Raw genomic sequence first — 14,893 nt, forward strand, 5'->3', positions numbered from 1 at the left:
TGGTCATGGCCAGTGGTCGAGTCATGTTGGGGGTGTAGTGTCCTATGTTTGTATAGGGTGTAATAGATGTATTATGGTCATGGCCAGTGGTCAGGTCATGTTGGGGGTGTAGAGTCCTATGTATAGGGTGTAATAGATGTATTATGGTCACGGCCAGTGGTCAGGTCATGTTGGGGGTGTAGTGTCCTATGTCTGTATGGGGTGTAATAGATGTATTATGGTCATGGCAAGCGGTCGGGTCATGTTGGGGGTGTAGTGTCCTATGTCTGTGTAGGGTGTAATAGATGTATTATGGTCATGTTGGGGGTGTAGTGTCCTATGTCTGTTTAGGGTAATAGATGTATTATGGTCATGGCCAGTGGTCAGGTCATGTTGGGGGTGTAGTGTCCTATGTCTGTATAGGGTGTAATAGATGTATTATGGTCATGGCCAGTGGTCAGGTCATGTTGGGGGTGTAGTGTCCTATGTCTGTTTAGGGTGTAATAGATGTATTATGGTCATGGCCAGTGGTTAGGTCATGTTGGGGTTGTAGTGGTTAGGTCATGTTGGGGTTGTAGTGTCCTATGTCTGTATAGGGTGTAATAGATGTATTATGGTCATGGCCAGTGGTCAGATCATGTTAGGGGTGTAGTGTCCTATGTCTGTATAGTGTGTAATAGATGTATTATGGTGATAGCCAGTGGTCAAGTCATGTTGGGGGTGTAGTGTCCTATGTCTGTATAGGGTGTAATAGATGTATTATGGTCATGGCCAGTGGTCGAGTCATGTTGGGGGTGTAGTGTCCTATGTTTGTATAGGGTGTAATAGATGTATTATGGTCATGGCCAGTGGTCAGGTCATGTTGGGGGTGTAGAGTCCTATGTATAGGGTGTAATAGATGTATTATGGTCACGGCCAGTGGTCAGGTCATGTTGGGGGTGTAGTGTCCTATGTCTGTATGGGGTGTAATAGATGTATTATGGTCATGGCAAGCGGTCGGGTCATGTTGGGGGTGTAGTGTCCTATGTCTGTGTAGGGTGGAATAGATGTATTATGGTCATGTTGGGGGTGTAGTGTCCTATGTCTGTTTAGGGTAATAGATGTATTATGGTCATGGCCAGTGGTCAGGTCATGTTGGGGGTGTAGTGTCCTATGTCTGTATAGGGTGTAATAGATGTATTATGGTCATGGCCAGTGGTCAGGTCATGTTGGGGGTGTAGTGTCCTATGTCTGTTTAGGGTGTAATAGATGTATTATGGTCATGGCCAGTGGTTAGGTCATGTTGGGGTTGTAGTGTCCTATGTCTGTATAGGGTGTAATAGATGTATTATGGTCATGGCCAGTGGTCAGATCATGTTAGGGGTGTAGTGTCCTATGTCTGTATAGGGTGTAATAGATGTATTATGGTCATGGCCAGTGGTCAGATCATGTTGGGGGTGTAGTGTCCTATGTCTGTATAGGGTGTAATAGATGTATTATGGTCATGGCCAGTGGTCGAGTCATGTTGGGGGTGTAGTGTCCTATGTTTGTATAGGGTGTAATAGATGTATTATGGTCATGGCCAGTGGTCAGGTCATGTTGGGGGTGTAGAGTCCTATGTATAGGGTGTAATAGATGTATTATGGTCACGGCCAGTGGTCAGGTCATGTTGGGGGTGTAGTGTCCTATGTCTGTATGGGGTGTAATAGATGTATTATGGTCATGGCAAGCGGTCGGGTCATGTTGGGGGTGTAGTGTCCTATGTCTGTGTAGGGTGTAATAGATGTATTATGGTCATGTTGGGGGTGTAGTGTCCTATGTCTGTTTAGGGTAATAGATGTATTATGGTCATGGCCAGTGGTCAGGTCATGTTGGGGGTGTAGTGTCCTATGTCTGTATAGGGTGTAATAGATGTATTATGGTCATGGCCAGTGGTCAGGTCATGTTGGGGGTGTAGTGTCCTATGTCTGTTTAGGGTGTAATAGATGTATTATGGTCATGGCCAGTGGTTAGGTCATGTTGGGGTTGTAGTGTCCTATGTCTGTATAGGGTGTAATAGATGTATTATGGTCATGGCCAGTGGTCAGGTCATGTTGGGGGTGTAGTGTCCTATGTCTGTATAGTGTGTAATAGATGTATTATGGTGATAGCCAGTGGTCAAGTCATGTTGGGGTTGTAGTGTCCTATGTCTGTATAGGGTGTAATAGATGTATTATGGTCATGGCCAGTGGTCAGATCATGTTAGGGGTGTAGTGTCCTATGTCTGTATAGTGTGTAATAGATGTATTATGGTCATGGCCAATGGTCAGGTCATGTTGGGGGTGTAGTGTCCTATGTCTGTATAGAGTGTAATAGATGTATTATGGTCATGGCCAATGGTCAGGTCATGTTGGGGGTGTAGTGTCCTATGTCTGTATAGTGTGTAATAGATGTATTATGGTCATGGCCAATGGTCAGGTCATGTTGGGGGTGTAGTGTCCTATGTCTGTATAGAGTGTAATAGATGTATTATGGTCATGGCCAGCAGTCAGGTCATGTTGGGGTGTAGTGTCCTATGTCTGTATAGGGTGTAATAGATGTATTATGGTCATGGCAAGTGGTCAGATCATGTTAGGGGTGTAGTGTCCTATGTCTGTATAGTGTGTAATAGATGTATTATGGTCATGGCCAGTGGTCAGGTCATGTTGGGGGTGTAGTGTCCTATGTCTGTATAGGGTGTAATAGATGTATTATGGTCATGGCCAGTGGTCAAGTCATGTTGGGGGTGTAGTGTCCTATGTCTGTATAGGGTGTAATAGATGTATTATGGTCATGGCCAGTGGTCGAGTCATGTTGGGGGTGTAGTGTCCTATGTTTGTATAGGGTGTAATAGATGTATTATGGTCATGGCCAGTGGTCAGGTCATGTTGGGGGTGTAGAGTCCTATGTATAGGGTGTAATAGATGTATTATGGTCACGGCCAGTGGTCAGGTCATGTTGGGGGTGTAGTGTCCTATGTCTGTATAGGGTGTAATAGATGTATTATGGTCATGGCCAGTGGTCGAGTCATGTTGGGGGTGTAGTGTCCTATGTCTGTATAGGGTGTAATAGATGTATTATGGTTATTGCCAGTGGTGTGGTCATGTTGGGGGTGTAGTGTCCTATGTCTGTGTCACTGGCCTAGACTGAGGGTGTTGTGAACTCGGGGATTCTTCCGATGGTTGGGAAGAGGAACCACAACTGAGCCGGAAATTGGGAGGCCTAATATAGGATTTCCTCATACAGGACGCTGACAGTGGAGTTTGATGAAGTATTGAAGAGCTTTATTGCAGGGAAAAACAACTTAAAGTCAAATGTAAAAAGGGATAAATGAGGGAGATGTCCAGACCCACTGAAGGGTTTTGTGAGCAGTATTAGAGATGCTGGTAACTGAAGAAACTGTGGGTGATGTTTAAAAGTCACTGATAACTTGAGGAACTTATAGATGATGATTAAAGGCACAGATGGATAAAGAACTTGTGAGCGGTGACAGAGACGCTGATAATGTGAAGAACTGAAGTGCAGGGGTTTAAGACGCTGTTGATTTGTAGAACTTGAGAACGGTGCCTGAGACGCTGATGATGTGAGGAGCTGAAGTCCAGGGGTTTAAGACGCTGTTGATTCGCAGAACTTGAGAACGGTGATTTAGGCCCGCAGCCACGCTGATTCCTAGGAGCACTGGTGACTGGACCGCAGAGAGATATACCGGCCGCTGAATACACTGGAACCGGTGCAGCGAACTGGCAGCTGGAAATGCCGGATACACTGGAGTACAACTGCAGAGATCTTTGCCGGGAACAAGAGCGCTGGCATCTACGTCAGGGAAAGACGAAACTCAGGCACTGAGGCTCTGTCCGGCGTCTGACTTTGAATTCCCCGCCACCGCTGGATTGGCGGAGCAGTCTGATGACGTCACCTGCCCCCCGTCCACGTGATACCGGGTGTCATGGCGGCTCCCATGCCCCGGAGAACCGCCGGGAGCTGCACTAGCCAGACGCCGGAGCCCGTGGCCTACCGAAGGCAGAGGCCGCAACACCGACCAGCAGACACGCAGGGGTAAGCGCGGCGAACGCCGCCTCTGGTGTGTGACAATACCCCCTCCTCCAGGAGTGGCCCCTGGACACTTTCCAGGTTTTGTTGGATGTCTGGAATGGAACATCCGCACCAGTCGGGGAACCGTAACCTCAGTAGCTTTGACCCAGCTCCTTTCCTCGGGGCCAAAACCTTTCCATTCCACCAAATACTGTAGATTCTTGTGAAGATAGCGAGAATCAAGAATAGCTTTGATCTCAAAGTCCGTACCCTCTTCAGCCTCTGCAGAGGTTAGCCTTGGGGACTTGTAATGAAACCGATTCAAAACAAGAGGGCGAAGAAGAGAGACATGGAAGGAATTTGGTATCCGGAGATGGGAAGGCAATCCCAATTTTCAGGCAACCGGATTCAAGACTTGTAACACGGGATAAGGACCTATGAACCTTGGAGCGAACTTCATAGTGGGCACCTTTAAACGGAGATTGCGGGTAGAGAGCCATACCCTGTCACCAACCTTGTATTGAGGAGCTGCCCGTCGCTTTCTATCCGCAAAGAACTTATAGCGACCGGAAACTCTCTTGAGGTTGGCATGATCTCGACTCCAGATTTGACTGAAATGCCGGAGAGTAGAGGCTGCAACAGGAACTTCTTCTGGAGGACAAATGGGTAATTCTGGAACTTGGGGATGAAATCCGTAATTAATGAAAAATGGAGACTCACCAGTCGAGGAGTGATATAGATGATTATGGGCGAACTCGGCCCAAGGCAACAACTCCACCCAATTATCTTGTGAGGGGGAGAGGTAAACACGGAGAAAAGTCTCTAAATCTTGATTGACACGTTCAGTTTACCCATTGGTCTGTGGATGGTAAGCAGATGAAAACTTGAGTTTTATTTGTAGGGCCGTGCAGAGGGCTTTCCAGAATCTTGCCGTAAACTGTACCCCTCGATCCGAGACTATTTCCAGAGGTAACCCGTGCAGGCGGAAGTGTTCCCGAATGAATAACAAAGCCAACTTAGAAGCTGATGGTAATCCGGTCGACGGAACAAAATGTGCCATCTTAGAGAATTGGTCGATAATCACCCAGACGGTGTTATGACCCTTAGAGAGAGGCAGTTCAGTAACAAAGTCCATAGAGATATGAGTCCAAGGCCTCTTAGGAATGGACAATGGGTGCAACAACCCCGCAGGAGGCAGACAAAGAATTTTGTGCTGGGCACATTGAGGACACGAGTTGACATACTGTTGAACGTCCTTCTTCATAGTGTCCCACCAGTAAGATCTTCGTAGCAATTCCCACATCTTTTGAACTCCCGGATGGCCAGAAAACTTGGAAATGTGAGCCCACTGCAACAATCTTGGTCGAAATTTAGCTGGCACAGACATTCTTCCAGGGGGAGGACCCAACGCAGTGGGAGCCGCAGAGATAGAGACAGGACTGAGGATCAACGCCTTTTCAACGGAATTCTCCTCATCCGAAGCCATTACGGAACGGGATAGGGCATCCGCCTTGGTGTTAAGAGTTCCAGCCCGGTACCTAATGACAAACGAAAATCGGGCAAAGAAGAGCGCCCATCTTGCTTGACGGGGATTCAAGCACTGGGCCGTCTTGAGATACAGTAAATTCTTGTGATCCGTGAAAATCGTAATTAGGTGTTTAGCACCTTCCAAAAGATATCTCCATTCTTTTAAGGCAGATTTTATTGCCAACAGCTCTTTGTCCCCAATGGTTAAATTTAATTCAGCAGGGGAGAACTTGCGAGAATGGAAACCACATGGATGTAACTTCCCATCTGGAGCGTACTGCGAAAGTACGGCACCTATGCCTACCGTAGAAGCATCAACCTCCAGAAAGAATGGTTTTAGAAAGTCTGGTTGCTGAAGTACCGGAGCGGTCATAAAGGCTGCCTTCAACTGGGTGAACGCTGCTACAGCTTCAGAGGACCAATGGCTTGGGTCAGCCCCCTTCTTGGTTAGGGCAGTAATAGGCGCCACAATAGTAGAGAAACCCCTTATGAATTTCCGGTAGTAATTTGCGAACCCTAGAAATCGTTGCACTGCTTTCAAGGAAAGAGTCCAGTCCCGAATAGCAGAAAGTTTCTCCGGATCCATGCGCAACTCCGTACCTGAAATAATGTAGCCCAGAAATGGAATAGAGGGGACCTCAAAGGTGCACTTGGAAATCTTGCCGTAGAGATGGTTCTCTCGCAACCGAAGGAGTACCTCCTTAACTTGTATTCTGTGCTCAGTGAGATTCTTCGAAAATATCAGGATGTCATCCAAATATACCACCACATTTAGGTATAACATGTCCCGAAAGACTTCATTAATGAATCCCTGGAAGACGGTGGGGGCGTTGCTGAGGCCAAACGGCATTACCAGGTACTCATAATGCCCGTCCCTAGTATTGAAGGCCGTCTTCCATTCGTCCCCTTGTCGGACACGTATCAGGTTATAAGCTCCCCTTAAATCGAGCTTAGTGAAGACTCGAGCTCCGCGAACTCTATCGAAAAGCTCCGTGATGAGCGGCAAAGGATACTTATTCTTAATGGTGACTTCATTTAGACCACGATAATCGATACATGGCCTCAGGCCTCCGTCTTTTTTCTTCACAAAAAAGAAGCCTGCTCCCTCTGGGGAAGTAGAGGGGCAGATGAATCCCTTATGCAGGTTAGACTTGATATATTCTGACATGGCTTGAGTCTCGGGTACTGACAAAGGATAGGTACGACCTCGAGGTGGCATTTTCCCCGGAATGAGCTCAATAGGACAGTCCCAGGGTCTATGCGGTGGTAACTTATCGGCCGCCTGTTCCGAGAAGACATCTGTAAACTCCCGATAAGCCTCTGGAATAAGCTCTACGTCCGACTTGGACGATGCACGAAGCGGGTAGACAGGAGTAAGACAATTCGAGTGACAGAATGGACTCCAAGAAATTATCTGCGTCGACCTCCAGTCGACGTGAGGGTTGTGAAGCTTGAGCCAGGGAAGACCAAGGACGAGATCGTGAGACATCTCCTGAATCACAAGGAACTCCAGATGTTCTTGGTGCAACGCTCCCACTTGCAGCTTGATTGGCATAGTACGACTTGTAATCAGAGCATTAGGAATTTGGGTACCATTAATAGCAGTTATCGTAATAGGTCGTTCGACCGACTGTAACTTCAAACCCAGATTCTGGGCGCAGGAAAGGGAAATAAAATTCCCCGCAGCTCCTGAGTCCAAAAGTGCCTTAATGGTTTTGACTTCAGACTCAGAAAACAGAGATACAGAAAGTAGACAGTCCACTGCCAGAGAAGATTGAGAAACAACCCCTAGCTTGACTTCTCCAGAACAAGCTAGGACTGCCCGTTTCCCGGGCGAGACTTGCAAGACTTGAGGAAATGATCCGCGGCTCCACAGTAGAGGCAAAGTCTACCTTCACGCTGACGCTCTTCTGGGGACAGCCGAGACCGATTAATCTGTATGGGTTCGTCTGGACTGGAATTAACTATTTGCTTAGAAGGAAGAGATCGGAGTCTCAACCGGTCTAACCGACTACGTTCACCACCTCGTTCCTGCATACGAAGATCCACCTTTACACAGAGTGAGATCAACTGTTCCAAGGAATCTGGCAGATCTCTAGTAATCAATTCGTCTTTTAAACGATCCGAGAGCCCGTTCCAAAAAGCAGCCCGACGGGCATCATTATTCTAGCTCAGTTCAGAAGCTATAGTTTGAAAGTGAATTACATACTGTCCCACTGTACGAGAGCCTTGTCGAACTCGGAGCAAGTCAGCTGAGGCAGCAGTCGTCCTGCCAGGCTCATCAAAGATCCTTCGGAACGACGCAATGAAGTTGGTATAACTAGAAACTAACGGATCTGATCGCTCCCACAACGGTGACACCCACTCCAACGCTGAACCCTCAAGCAAAGAGATAATGTATGCCACTTTAGACCGATCAGTAGGGAAGTTATGTGAGAGGAGTTCGAAGTGTACCTCACACTGATTGAGGAATCCACAGCAATTTTTTTCGGATTCCCGTTATAACGAGGAGGAGTGGGAAGCTGAAGGCGTGACCTGGTTCCAGACACGGAGGGAACATTGCCAGAGACAACCACTGGAGCAGATACTGGAACTGGAGCTGTAACCACTGAAGCCAGCGAAGTCTGGATTTGATCCAGCCGGCCAGATAACTCCTGGAGATAATGCATCACCTGATTCTGTGCTGCTTCCTGACTCTGTACTCGGGAAACCAGGTCCTGCATGGCGCTTGCCTCTGGGTTCCGATTCCCCGGGTCCATGTGGCCTGAGTATACTGTCACTGGCCTAGACTGAGGGTGTTGTGAACTCGGGGATTCTTCCGATGGTTGGGAAGAGGAACCACAACTGAGCCGGAAAAGGGGAGGCCTAATATAGGATTTCCTCATACAGGACGGTGACAGTGGAGTTTGATGAAGTATTGAAGAGCTTTATTGCAGGGAAAAACAACTTAAAGTCAAATGTCAAAAGGGATAAATGAGGAAGATGTCCAGACCCACTGAAGGGTTTTGTGAGCAGTATTAGAGATGCTGGTAACTGAAGAAACTGTGGGTGATGTTTAAAAGTCACTGATAACTTGAGGAACTTATAGATGATGATTGAAGGCACAGATGGATAAAGAACTTGTGAGCGGTGACAGAGACGCTGATAATGTGAAGAACTGAAGTGCAGGGGTTTAAGACGCTGTTGATTTGTAGAACTTGTGAACGGTGACTGAGACGCTGATGATGTGAAGAACTGAAGTGCAGGGGTTTTAGATGCTGTTGAGTTGTAGAACTTGAGAACGGTGACTGAGACGCTGATGATGTGAAGAACTGAAGTGCAGTGGTTTAAGACGCTGTTGATTTGTAGAACTTGTGAACGGTGACTGAGACGCTGATGATGTGAAGAACTGAAATGCAGGGGTTTTAGACGCTGTTGATTTGTAGAACTTGAGAACGGTGACTGAGACGCTGATGATGTGAAGAACTGAAGTGCAGGGGTTTAAGACGCTGTTGATTTGTAGAACTTGTAAACGGTGACTGAGACGCTGATGATGTGAAGAACTGAAGTGCAGGGGATTTAGACGCTGTTGATTTGTAGAACTTGAGAACGGTGACTGAGACGCTGATGATGTGAGGAGCTGAAGTGCAGGGGTTTAAGACGCTGTTGATTCGCAGAACTTGAGAACGGTGATTTAGGCCCGCAGCCACGCTGATTCCTAGGAGCACTGGTGACTGGACCGCAGAGAGATATACCGGCCGCTGAATACACTGGAACCGGTGCAGCGAACTGGCAGCTGGAAATGCCGGAGACACTGGAGTACAACTGCAGAGATCCTTGCCGGGAACAAGAGCGCTGGCATCTACGTCAGGGAAAGACGATACTCAGGCACTGAGGCTCTGTCCGGCGTCTGACTTTGAATTCCCCGCCACCGCTGGATTGGCGGAGCAGTCTGATGACGTCACCTGCCCCCCGTCCACGTGATACCGGGTGTCATGGCGGCGCCCATGCCCCGGAGAACCGCTGGGAGCCGCGCTAGCCAGACGCCGGAGCCCGTGGCCCACCGAAGGCAGAGGCCGCAACACCGACCAGCAGACACGCAGGGGTAAGCGCGGCGAACGCCGCCTCTGGTGTGTGACAGTCTGTACAGGGTGTAATAGATGTATGGTCAGGTCATGTTGGGGGTGTAGTGTCCTATGTCTGTATAGGGTGTAATAGATGTATTATGGTCATGGCCAGTGGTCAGGTCATGTTGGGGGTGTAGTGTCCTATGTCTGTATAGGGTGTAATAGATGTATTATGGTCATGGCCAGTGGTCAGGTCATGTTGGGGGTGTAGTGTCCTATGTCTGTATAGGGGGAAATAGATGTATTATGGTCACAGCCAGCGGTCAGGTCATGTTGGGGGTGTAGTGTCCTATGTCTGTATAGTGTGTAATAGATGTATTATGGTCATAGCCAGCGGTCAGGTCATGTTGGGGGTGTAGTGTCCTATGTCTGTATAGGGTGTTTTAGATGTATTATGGTCATGGCCAGCGGTCAGGTCATGTTGGGGGTGTAGTGTTCTATGTCTGTATAGGGTGTAATAGATGTATTATGGTCATGGCCAGTGGTCGAGTCATGTTGGGGGTGTAGTGTCCTATGTCTGTGTAGGGTGTAATAGATTATGGTCATGTCCAGTGGTCAGGTCATGTTGGGGGTGTAGTGTCCTATGTATAGGGTGTAATAGATGTATTATGGTCACGGCCAATGGTCAGGTCATGTTGGGGGTGTAGTGTCCTATGTCTGTATAGGGTGTAATAGATGTATTATGGTCATGGCCAGTGATCAGGTCATGTTGGGGGTGTAGTGTCCTATGTCTGTATATGGTGTAATAGATGTATTATGGTCATGGCCAGCGGTCAGGTCATGTTGGGGGTGTTTTGTCCTATGTCTGTGTAGGGTGTAATAGATGTATTATGGTCATGTTGGGGGTGTAGTGTCCTATGTCTGTATAGGGTGTAATAGATGTATTATGGTCATGGCCAGCGGTCAGGTCATGTTGGGGGTGTAGTGTCCTATGTCTGTATAGGGTGTAATAGATGTATTATGGTCATGGCCAGTGGCCAGGTCATGTTGGGGGTGTATTGTCCTATGTCAGTACAGGGTGTAATAGATGTATTATGGTCATGGCCAGCGGTCAGGTCATGTTGGGGGTGTAGTGTCCTTTGTCTGTAGGGTGTAATAGATGTATTATGGTCATGGCCAGCGGTCAGGTCATGTTGGGGTGTAGCGTCCTATGTCTGTATAGGGTGTAATAGATGTATTATGGTTAGGCCCAGTGGTCAGGTCATGTTGGGGGTGTAGTGTCCTATGTCTGTATAGGGTGTAATAGATGTATTATGGTCATGTTGGGGGTGTAGTGTCCTATGTCTGTATAGGGTGTAATAGATGTATTATGATCATGGCCAGTGGTCAGGGCATGTTGGGGTGTAGTGTCCTATGTCTGTATAGGATGTAATAGATGTATTATGGTCACGGCCAGTGGTAAGGTCATGTTGGGGGTGTAGTGTCCTATGTCTGTATAGGGTGTAATAGATGTATTATGGTCATGGCCAGTGGTCAGGTCATGTTGGGGGTGTAGTGTCCTATGTCTGTATAGAGTGTAATAGATGTATTATGGTCATGGCCAGTGGTCAGGTCATGTTGGGGGTGTAGTGTCCTATGTCTGTATAGGGTGTAATAGATGTATTATGGTCATGGCCAGTGGTCAGGTCATGTTTGGGTGTAGTGTCCTATGTCTGTATAGGGTGTAATAGATGTATTATGGTCATGGCCAGTGGTCAGGTCATGTTGGGGATGTAGTGTCCTATGTCTGTATAGGGTGTAATAGATGTATTATGGTCATGGCCAGTGGTCAGGGCATGTTGGGGTGTAGTGTCCTATGTCTGTATAGGGTGTAATAGATGTATTATGGTCATGTTGGGGGTGTAGCGTCCTATGTCTGTATAGGGTGTAATAGATGTATTATGGTCATGTTGGGGGTGTAGTGTCCTATGTCTGTATAGGGTGTAATAGATGTATTATGGTCATGTCCAGTGGTCAGGTCATGTTGGGGGTGTAATGTCCTATGTCTGTATAGGGTGTAATAGATGTATTATGGTCATGTCCAGTGGTCAGGTCATGTTGGGGGTGTAGTGTCCTATGTCTGTTTAGGGTGTATTAGATGTATTATGGTCATGTTGGGGGTGTAGTGTCCTATGTCTGTATAGGGTGTAATAGATGTATTATGGTCATGTTGGGGGTGTAGTGTCCTATGTCTGTATAGGGTGTAATAGATGTATTATGGTCACGGCCAGTGGTAAGGTCATGTTGGAAGTGTAAGGTAGTCTACCGCGCCGCCGATTTCACAGCTCTCCCTCATGCAGTTGGCTCCCTGCTCACACGTATACTGTGAGAGGATCCACCTGGCTACTGTCGCGTTTCCACCCAAAGCATGTCTTTGTCAAGGTACCCCCATGTTGGGGCTGATGTGCTGGATTAGATCATATTATGGGCCTAATTTAGACCTGATGGCTCCTCTGTGAATTTGCAGAGGTCTACGATCGGATAGTCGCTGCCCTGCCAGAGTGAAGATTCGCCCCGTGCAAGTCCCTGCGTACGCCTTGTGAAAATCTTTGCAAACGCCGGTCAGCTGCAAATCTGTTTGCAACTCACTCACCATCAAATGATTTTTCCAGTCTGTGCGCAGCCCAGGACTTACTCCTACAGTGCGATACAAACAGGCTGATCGGGGCCGGAGCTGACGTCACACACCCGCCCTGAAAACACTTAGGAACGCCGGCGTTTTTCCAAACACTCCCAGAAAACGCCCAGTTACCACCCCCAAAACGTCCTCTTCCTGTCAATCAGCCTGGGTTCGCCTAGCGATAAAAAAAAACCCACAGTATTTTTCTGCAGTTTAGCCTCGCACTGCGCATTACGATCTATACGCATGCGCAGTGATGAACAGGTCTGAATTAGGCCCTACATAGATAATAGTAATGGTTTGTCATACCTGATAATACCTGTCTCGCTAAAATGTAAATGCCCGGTGATACGATTTACAGATGTTTCTGTCTTTTATGAATTGTAGGTTTCATTTACTACTTAGGGGAACGATAATTTGGAGCCGTTTAAAAGGTTACGGGTCGGCCCAGACGGCCTTTGGCGCGTAACAGGTTTCACACCGCTGGTATAGATTATTACAGACGTGTATTGCTTTATGGTGATTTTGTTTCTCAGAGGGAAATTAGGAGAGGGCTTGCAGTCCAGTATATGGCTCCCGTAGTAACCTTTCTACCAGCCAGCTGATAACAGGATACAGAGCTGGATTTACACTTCATGGAGCTCTAGGCAAGTAACTGGTCTGCCCCCCCACCCCCCACCCCCACCCGTCCCTACAAGAAAAAAAATACAATTCTACATAATCACATTTTTTACATTTTTTAATTGATTGTCCTCTACTGAAGGAGCAGGTATTGTGGTGATACAAGTACCGCCATGACACCTGTGCTGTTCATAAGGGGAAGCTTCCCTGGTGAAAACTGGCATATTTTACTGCCGACAGGGTTTTTAGTCAGCGACAGCAGCGTTATAGAAAAAAATAAAATAATTTAAAACAGGAGATTGTGCTTACTTGCCATTCCCAGATATTTCCATGCTGCTTCTCATTGTCACCCAGCGAGACCCCATCGCCTTCAGTAGAAAAGGAGGAAAGAGAGGTAAAGGGTAAAGAAGGGACAAGTGGAAGAAGAAAGGGGTTGGTGGAACGTAGGGGGATCAGGGCAAGAGGAACAGTGTTTTTTGAGGGGCACAATGGAAAGGTGGGTGGTGGGGGCACAGGAAAGAGGTGGGTGGTGGGGGCACAGGAAAGAGGTGGGTGGTGGGGGCTTAATGACAGAATTAGAAAGGAGATAGATATAAAAGAGTAAAGTGCCCCATACACTAGAACACAGGTTCTCAAACTCGGTCCTCAGGACCCCACACGGTTCATGTTTTGTAGGTCACCTGTAGGATTTTGAATTGTGACAGTTGGTGATACACAGTGCAGCTGCTGGGTGACATGGAAAACGTGAACCGTGTGGGGTCCTGAGGACCGAGTTTGAGAGCCACTGCACTAGAACGATATGTCTAGAGGCTGAAGTTGGGGCGATTTCCCTTGAACTCTCCCGGGAGCGTTTACATACGATTCCAAACGATTTGGTACAATGTGACATTTTTGCGCAGGCTATATATCGCATACGATATGTCAAGTGCCGATATATCGCATGCGATGTATAGCATGCATTCACAGGTACCATCAGACACATCTGGTGGATTGGATTAGGGTTCTTCAAACTTCCTACTATAGATGGCATGCGATATATCACGAGCACAGAAACCACACATTTTTCCGTTCGATTCCATACAGTTCCATTTGATCACGACAAATAACGAGTGCAGCACCCAACGACCTGGAGGAGTCGACCCGACCCTCACGGGGCCGCTCATCGGATCGGATCGGATACACAGCAAAAATGCACGATTTCCCCCTATATATCGGCCCGAATGACCGAATTGAGCTGAAATTGAGTAAAATCGTTCTAGTGTATGGGGCCCTTAATGGAAGACACAGGCAAAGGGAGAAGGTAAAATAAGGGCCTGACACACAAACAAAAAGGATATAGAGATACGGTGGGGCCTGGGGAGACATGGAGATACAGATTCCCAGAAACCCCATGCAGCCGCCATCACTTTGCACTGCCTGCAGGTGGGGGGAAACGATAACTGTTCATGGATTAACTGTTAATTAATAATGTATTTTTTATTTATTTTACACTTTTTACTGTTGGGAAGAGGCGGGCGGGCCCCCTAGGGCCCACTGGGCTCCTAGACGGCCTTGTGGTAAATCCAACTCTGGTTTGCTGCACTCATATCCTCTGTTATAGAAAGTGGCAACATTGGGGGTGATTCCGGGTTGTTCGCTCGCTAGCTGCTTTTAGCAGCATTGCAAACGCTAGGCCGCCGCCCTCTGGGAGTGTATCTTAGCTTAGCAGAATAGCGAACGAAAGATTAGCAGATCTGCTACTAAATATTTTCTTGCAGTTTCTGAGTAGCTCCAGACCTACTCCTAGATTGCGATTAGCTCGGTCCGTTTAGTTCCTGGTTTGACGTCACAAACACTCCCTGCGTTCGGCCAGCCACTCCCCCGTTTCTCCAGACACTCCCCCGTTTTTCCCTGACACGCCTGCGTTTTTAGCACACTCCCAGAAAACGCTCAGTTACCACCCAGAAACGCCCCTTTCCTGTCAATCGCTCACCGATCAGCAGTGCGACTGAAAAGCGTTGCACGAACACCAGCAAATCTACTAAGTTTTGTG

The 14,893-nt window shown here is 47.6% G+C and overlaps 1 protein-coding gene across 1 annotated transcript in view; it reads left to right on the forward strand.

Moving 5' to 3' along the window:
* KCND1 (potassium voltage-gated channel subfamily D member 1) overlaps positions 1-14,893 on the forward strand; it is a 158,943-nt gene that overhangs the window by 118,793 nt on the left and 25,257 nt on the right. The window lies entirely within an intron of this gene.

The sequence above is a fragment of the Pseudophryne corroboree genome, chromosome 8, assembly GCF_028390025.1.
Source record: "Pseudophryne corroboree isolate aPseCor3 chromosome 8, aPseCor3.hap2, whole genome shotgun sequence".
NCBI lineage: Eukaryota > Metazoa > Chordata > Amphibia > Anura > Myobatrachidae > Pseudophryne > Pseudophryne corroboree.